The sequence below is a fragment of the Mandrillus leucophaeus genome, unplaced genomic scaffold (genome assembly GCF_000951045.1).
Source record: "Mandrillus leucophaeus isolate KB7577 unplaced genomic scaffold, Mleu.le_1.0 Scaffold293, whole genome shotgun sequence".
In the NCBI taxonomy this organism is placed as follows: domain Eukaryota; kingdom Metazoa; phylum Chordata; class Mammalia; order Primates; family Cercopithecidae; genus Mandrillus; species Mandrillus leucophaeus.
Window position 1 is genome coordinate 1,066,720 of NW_012103065.1, and position 6,915 is coordinate 1,073,634.

Below are 6,915 nucleotides of genomic sequence, written 5' to 3' on the forward strand. Positions count from 1 at the left end.
GGCCCTCGGCGTTTGGAAACCCGGAGGGAAGGGGAGGAAGCGCCCGAGGAGGCTTCCGAGCGGGAGCTAGGTCAGGCGGTGCGCAACCGAGGCGGGTCCTCCTCTCCGGGTGCCCGGCCTCCCTCCGCCCCGGCGGGCCAGGACTCCCCGTGGTGGGGCGGGCGCGTCACTTCTCTCGGATGCCTTCGGCGACCCAGCAAAGAGCCCAGGCGCGAGTCCGAGGCGGCGGGTCCTGTGGAAACCCTTTGCTTTGAAGTTTAGCTCAGCCTTACAAAGACGAAGGGGCATTCGTGGCTAGAAAATAACCACCCCCCCACGCCGTCCCCAGCCCCCTCCCGGAAAACCCTTCTTCGTGTGAGGTGTGGGTTGTGTTTCGACTGTGGTTTTCTCATGCCCAGAGTGCCACGTTTGGTGAAATCAGTGCACCTTTTGTGGGGTCTCTGAGATGGGGCTGAAATGTCTTTCCTGTTAACTTCCTATGGCGACTCCTTAAGTGGTCAAGGAGCATCGATTACATTCCGCCTGCGCTGGGGAAAGGCTGCGCTGGATGCTTGATTTTTCTTGCTGTAGGGGCATGGAAGCCACCCAAGTGGGGTTGGGAAGCTTTGCTTTAGTAGTAGGCAAGGCAGATACTCGAGTGGTGAAAACTGCTGTGAAAGGAGCGAGAGGGTCACGCCAGACAACACGGTTCTCCCTCCGCTGCCACCGTTTCTGATGAATGAGATTTGCCAGGTACACGCAAGGCTTTTATTTGTTCTTCGCACTCTTCTGTTCGTGAAACGCTACGTGGAGGTCTTTTCCAAATGTTTGACAGGGAAGAAAATAAAAAAGAGTAAACCAGGGTTTTCATTGAGGGAAGCAGTAGGAAGATAGTCACAGGTTAAGATTTGTGAGTTAGGGTTTTCTTTTGTTTGCATGTTTTCTTCTCACACTCTAGGTATTTAGATGAAAAATTTCTCAGAATCTTCATTTGCATTTCCAAGGACTGCTTTTATTTTTATACCAGTTATAATAAAAAAGAAATGTTGCACAAACCTGTTTTCAGTAAGCTTCTGTTTCACTGGTTTAGTGACTGCAGAAAAAATGGTGGGTTTTTTTTCTCCATTACTAGTAGGCTTGGGAGCAGCAAAGTTGGCATGACTAAAAGTAATAATGATCTGAGTCATTTTGCAAGTAAACTGTGAAATAACTTTGCATTTTAAAGACCTGCGTGGCTTTTTTCACCCTCTCGCCCCCAACGTAAGTCTTTCTCAGTTAATGCTGTTGCCTAAGTTTTTACATTAATAAGAAATACTGTGTTTTGAGGAGGTTAGTGTATCTGCTTCTCTTGTGAATTGAATGTGAGATAGAGATGAAATAAAAGGATTAAAAAGTTTTTTTCTTGCAGTTTTTGCTCTCCTGGTGTGATATGTTGTTTCAGTGTATTTCTGTGTGACTCTTAGTTTGAGCCAGCCATCCACCATGTTTAAAGCAATTGAGAAATGAATCATCTGGTCGTGGTGTTTTGTCCTTTAATTAGGTGACTGTTAGGGATGGACTAGAATAAAGGTCCCAGGAGGAGGCTTTTGCTTGTGTTCAGAAGAGATCAGTGTGTCTTAACCTTAGCACGGTTGGCATTTGGGGCCGGGAAATTCTTTGTTGTGCAGGTTGTTTTTGTGCATTGTAGGATGTTCAGCAGCATCTTTGGCCTCCACTCATTAGATGGTAGTAGCAGTCCCCCAACCTATGAGCTCCAAAAGCGTTTCCACATATTGCTAGAAGTCCTCTGGGGGCAAAATACAGCCTTAGTTAAGGAGCACTGTTCTAGATTAACACTTAAATATAATTGAATGTATAATATAGAATCAGAAGGTGAATCTTTACAGTCATCATAGTGAGTTTGGAGAGAGATGTAGCAGAGGCCTTATTTTCAGAAGAAATTATGGAATTCTTATTTCTGTTTTGTTTTTGTTTGTTTTTTTGAGACGGAGTCTTGCTCTGTCGCCCAGGCTGGAGTGCAGTGGCCCGATCTCGGCTCACAGCAACCTTCGCCTCCTGGTTCGAGCCATTCTCCTGCCTCAGCCTCCGGAGTAGCTGGAACTACGGGTGCGTGCCACCATGCCTGGCTAATTTTGTGTTTTTAGTAGAGACCGGGTTTCCCCATGTTGGCCAGGCTTGTCTCGAACTCCTGACCTCAGGTGATCCGCCCGCCCCGGCCTCCCAAAGTCCTGGGATTACAGGCGTGAGCCACCTCGCCTGACCAGAATTCTTATTTCGTTAAACCAGTACTAGCACCATTAGAAATACTTCAGAATGTTTTTTAGCAATCTCTAGGTGACTGAATTCTTTCGGCTGTCTTTTCTAGCTTTGGTCTTTTGCTTTTCCCTACCTCTTGGGAAATCCTGGCTGTCCTGCTGGCCCAGCACTCTGCTCTGTCTTATCCCCGGTCTACTCTACCCTTTTGCCCAGAGTTCCAGCACCCTAGTCCTGTAAACAGAATGCTGGCTTACTTATTCCAGAAATTCAATTCTTGGAATGTTTGAAGACATTGTTTTCCTAATTTGACTTTAGTAGTGAATTGTGACCTTTGGTTCTTTTTTGAATCCTTAAAGCATATGTATAAGCAGCTCGTTGAAATAATTCCATGTAAAACACGGCAACAGAATCAACTAGAAATGCAAAAACGTTTCTAGGTAACGTATAACCAGTATCACAGCCATTTACATCAGATCTTGTTCCTTTTCACTTATTCTGTTTTTCTCATCAAATGATGTTTTTTAAATTTAAGGCATAAAAACTCTAAAGTACGTTAAAGACAGTCTGTAAATATATTGTATTTTTTTCTTAAGGAATGTATTGTCATTTTAGACAGTGGGGCTGAGTAATTTAGATATGAGACTTGCACACTGTTAGTAAAGATTTTGGCACTGAGTGTCTATATGATTTAAATCAGAGGTATTTCAATATACTGAGCAGTGAACTAGGCCTTAAAAAAAGAGGACCTAATCTAATCATTGGCACTAAGGAAATTAGGCCAGAGTGTGGGTTGTTTGTCTTTTTGGTTTAGTTTTTATGCTTATTAGGATGACAGTACTTAATACAGAAACTTATTTTAAAGAAGTAAGTAATAATGAATTTTTTTAATATAATAATGTCTACTTGTTGAGGAAATTATTTTTTATTATATCTTTGAGAATGTTTTAATTTATCATCCTTCTAAGGGCAGTAAGATTAAGCTTATGCTTTATTTCAGTAGGTAACTGTAGTGTACTACTGGTACTTACTAAATGTTTTATGTGTTTTGAGAACATAAGAGATGATATACAAATAAATGATCATCAATTAATTTTCTCTTCCAAAGCTTTGAGCAGTATTCTCCTTTATTCCACCTCACTATCCTTCCTTCCGCTCCACTCACCCTCATATACAAAATTCGACACCCTTGTCTCCTTTAGCTTGGTTTGAATATTCCAGGTTTAGGAGAAAATGAGCTGAGGGATTGGATTTCTTCTGTTTGGTGGATATTTTTCTATTGCGACCACCGGCCAGCTCTTTGGGATGCTGCATCTTTAATCTTCCTTTTGAACTTGCCCTGTGACTTCCCCTAGTTGAGAAATTTTGGCATTGCAGGGCTTTTGATTTTTCATTGGTTTGACTTTCTTAGAATTGGTTTAGGATCTTAGATATCAGAAAGCCCATTTCCTTGAATAAATGGACCCGGTATTTCAGTATGGGTTGTGTGCTTCTCTCTCATGGTGTACCTTATATTAGCAGTTACTTTAATAAGAAGCCACAGGTGGTTTAAGAGTGTATTTTGGAATTGGTGATTTTTTCTGTACCTTCCGTTTTTCATTTTCATATTCATAGTTCAATTCCTTCTCTGCCTCTGGCAGCCTAATTCCAGTAGGCTTTCCTGCTTCTTGTCTTTCCCTCTAGCCTGTTCTTTCTACTGTAGGTATCATGCTGCTTCCTTGCTCAAAAACCTTGTTGACTTTTCCGTTTCCTGCAGAATAAAATCTTTTAGACTTGGCTTCCCTCTACCCTTATACTTTTTCCTTAGGGCACCCTTCTCCTCCAAACAGAAACTGTTGGCATATGTTAAAGCATATTTGCACTTGATTTCTGGTGGTGGTTAGCCTTCTGCCCAGCCTATTTTCCTACTGCTGTGAGCACTTTAAAGGCAGAACTTTTGTAGGTTTTCTTTGAATTCCTAACAACCCTTCTATTTTATCATGTGTAAAATGACTTCTTAATTATGTAAAATTATCTTGCTGGAATATAAACTTTTTGCTCTGCTACTTTCATTATCAGTGAGAGCAAATAACTGCCCAGCCAAATTATGTAAACAAAAAAGGAATAGTAAATTATGTGATGACCACAGTGTGAACACATGGCATCTAAAATCAAATTGTTTGGTTTAAGATTTTTTTTTCGTATTTATAAGAACTTTTCACAGTCATTATATTTGATAAATTAAAGTTGTGAAAATGATAATGGTTATTCATTGGAGGAGGGTCTGCTATGTTGCAATTATGGGATTTTGCCCTGCAAATTTTTTTTTTTTTTGTAAAGGTAGATCTCATTTTCTGATTTTTATTTTTGGCCCCAATTTCTGATGCATGAAAAGTATGACTCTTGTTGAATGTCTCAGTGATAGGAAATATGCCTGTCTTACAGAATTTAATAGATGTTATTTAAACCTGAAAAAGACTGCTGTAATTTTTTAAACAAAAATTGTGTATTCAACCACAACCTTAATTTTTATTTTGTAATAAATTTCTAACTGCTTTGGAAAATTCTATGTACAACAAATTCACATGGGAAGACCTGAGTGTATTTGAGTGTATTTGCAGATTTCTTGGTCACATGTTCTGGCATGCCGTTAACCAATGTATGACTCCCCAGAGTATGACACGGTGAAGTTCAGATCCCAGACTCCATTTGAGTCTCATGAACTAAGGTCAGCTCTACCTCATCTTTTAGTGCTCGGACTGCTTTCTGTCCTAACTTGTGAGTGCCAATTAAAAACCTTAATGGAAATAGGGCAGAAATAATTTTAAAATGAATGTTCATTACCATAAATGTAATGACTTAACGCAAAATTTATTGTCATACAGTTGTGGAGGTTAGAAGTCCAAGAAGGGTTTCCACTGAGCTAAAGTCAGGTTGTCCGTAGGGCTTCTTTTCTTCTGGAGATTCTAGAGGAGAATCCATTCCCTTGCCTTTTTCAGCCTCTTCAGAGGCTGCCTGCTTTCATTGGCTCATGGTGCCTTCTCCATCTCAAAGCCAGCAATAGCTGGTGGAGTCTTTCTCATGTGGCATCACTCTCCTGCCTCCCCTTTTCACTTGGAAGGAGCTTTGTAATTACGTTGGGCCCACCCACATAATCCAAGTTAATAGCCCCATCTCAAGATCACATCTGCAAAATTCATTTTGCTCTGTGAGGTGACATATTCACAGGTTTCGTGGATTGGGACATATTTATCTTTGGGGACCATTATTTTGCCGAGCGCAGTCAGTCCTCTGGCTCCCAAAGGTTGGTGTCCATCCTGCATGCAAAATGCATTCACCCTCTCCCAACATCTCCGAAAGTCTCAACCCAATACAGCCACAACTGACTGCAGAATCTCAACTAGGCTCTTGATCTAACTCAGGAATGGGTGAGATTCTGGATTTAATCCATACTGGGACAAAATTCCTATCTGTTTGTGGACCTGTGAAACTAGCAAACAAGTTATCTGCTCCCAGAATATGGTGAGTCAGGCATAGGTTATCATTAAATGGAAAGAAAAAAGGAATCACGAGTTTTGAGCGCTTTCAAAACTCCTTTAGGTTTCAAGGGCTGGGGATAGTTCTCTGTGACTCTTTGCTCCACTCTCTGGGTACTGAACTTCTCCACTCTTGGGAGTCATCCTTCTTTTCTAATCAAGGGTGGTAGCACTTGTATGCTGCTTATTACTTTTATCAGCCTGTTTCTTGCCTGTGGAATTATGATAGTCTGACAACATTATTTCATTTCATATTCTTTTACTTCACTTTTTTCCTCTCCCGTTTTACTGTAACCAGCAAGAAAAAACAAAAACAAGAAACCGGCCACATCTTCAATACTTTGCTTGGAAATCTCTTCATCTTAGTGTCCAGGTTCATAGCTTATAAGGTCTGCTTTCAATATAACTGCTGGACTTAATTCAGCTAAGCTTTCTGCCAGTGTATAACAAGGATCCCCCTTCGTCTAGTTTCTAGTAACATGTTTCACCTTTCTTCCCATCCAAGTCCTCATCAGCAGCAGATTTAAGGTCCATGCATCTAGCAATAGTGTGTTCATGATAATTCACATGTTTTCTAAGATGATAATGTTTCATATACCAGGCTCCTCACTTCCTTCTGAGCCCACACTGGGAGAGACATTAACATCGTATTTCTACTAACGATATGTCAAGGCCACCTAGACTTTTTCTGTTATGCTCCTCAAAATTCTTTCAGCCTCTGCCGGTTGCCCATTTCTGCATTTTTAGGTGTTATAGCAGCACCACACTTCCCATTATCTTCATTGATATATATAACTTTTGAGAGTACAAAATGATTGTAATTTTACATTCTCCCGTCCCTCATAATTTATGTGACTATCATGGTAACACTAAAAGCACCAGTTTCTTACATGTCATATGGAACCCATGGTGTTACTCAGGTCGTAACGTGAAAGAATAAAGCTCTTCTTTGCCTTTTCTTCATTGATGTTTTTCCTGATCATCCAGTCTAAATTAGTCTTCCTTCCTCTCCCTTCCTAATAATATTGAAATCATCTTGTACTTTTATTTTTTATTGTCTGTTGCCTTTCTCTATGGCATTGGCCCCATCAGAACATGAATCTTGTCAGACTTATCACCTGATGGGATGGTGCATAGTAGCCGTTTCATAATTGTCGGTTAAATGAAT

The 6,915-nt window shown here is 40.8% G+C and overlaps 1 protein-coding gene and 1 pseudogene across 1 annotated transcript in view; one reads left to right on the forward strand and one right to left on the reverse strand.

Moving 5' to 3' along the window:
• Nucleotides 1–288, reverse strand: part of LOC105543926 — a 38,332-nt pseudogene extending 38,044 nt beyond the window's left edge.
• A 66-nt stretch (nt 289–354) lies between these two features.
• GNAI1 (guanine nucleotide binding protein (G protein), alpha inhibiting activity polypeptide 1) overlaps nt 355–6,915 on the forward strand; it is an 82,474-nt gene continuing 75,913 nt past the window's right edge. Inside the window, exon 1 of the mRNA XM_011986096.1 lies at nt 355–732. The gene's annotated coding sequence lies outside the window, so the exon portion shown is untranslated. The remainder of the gene's footprint in view (nt 733–6,915) is intronic.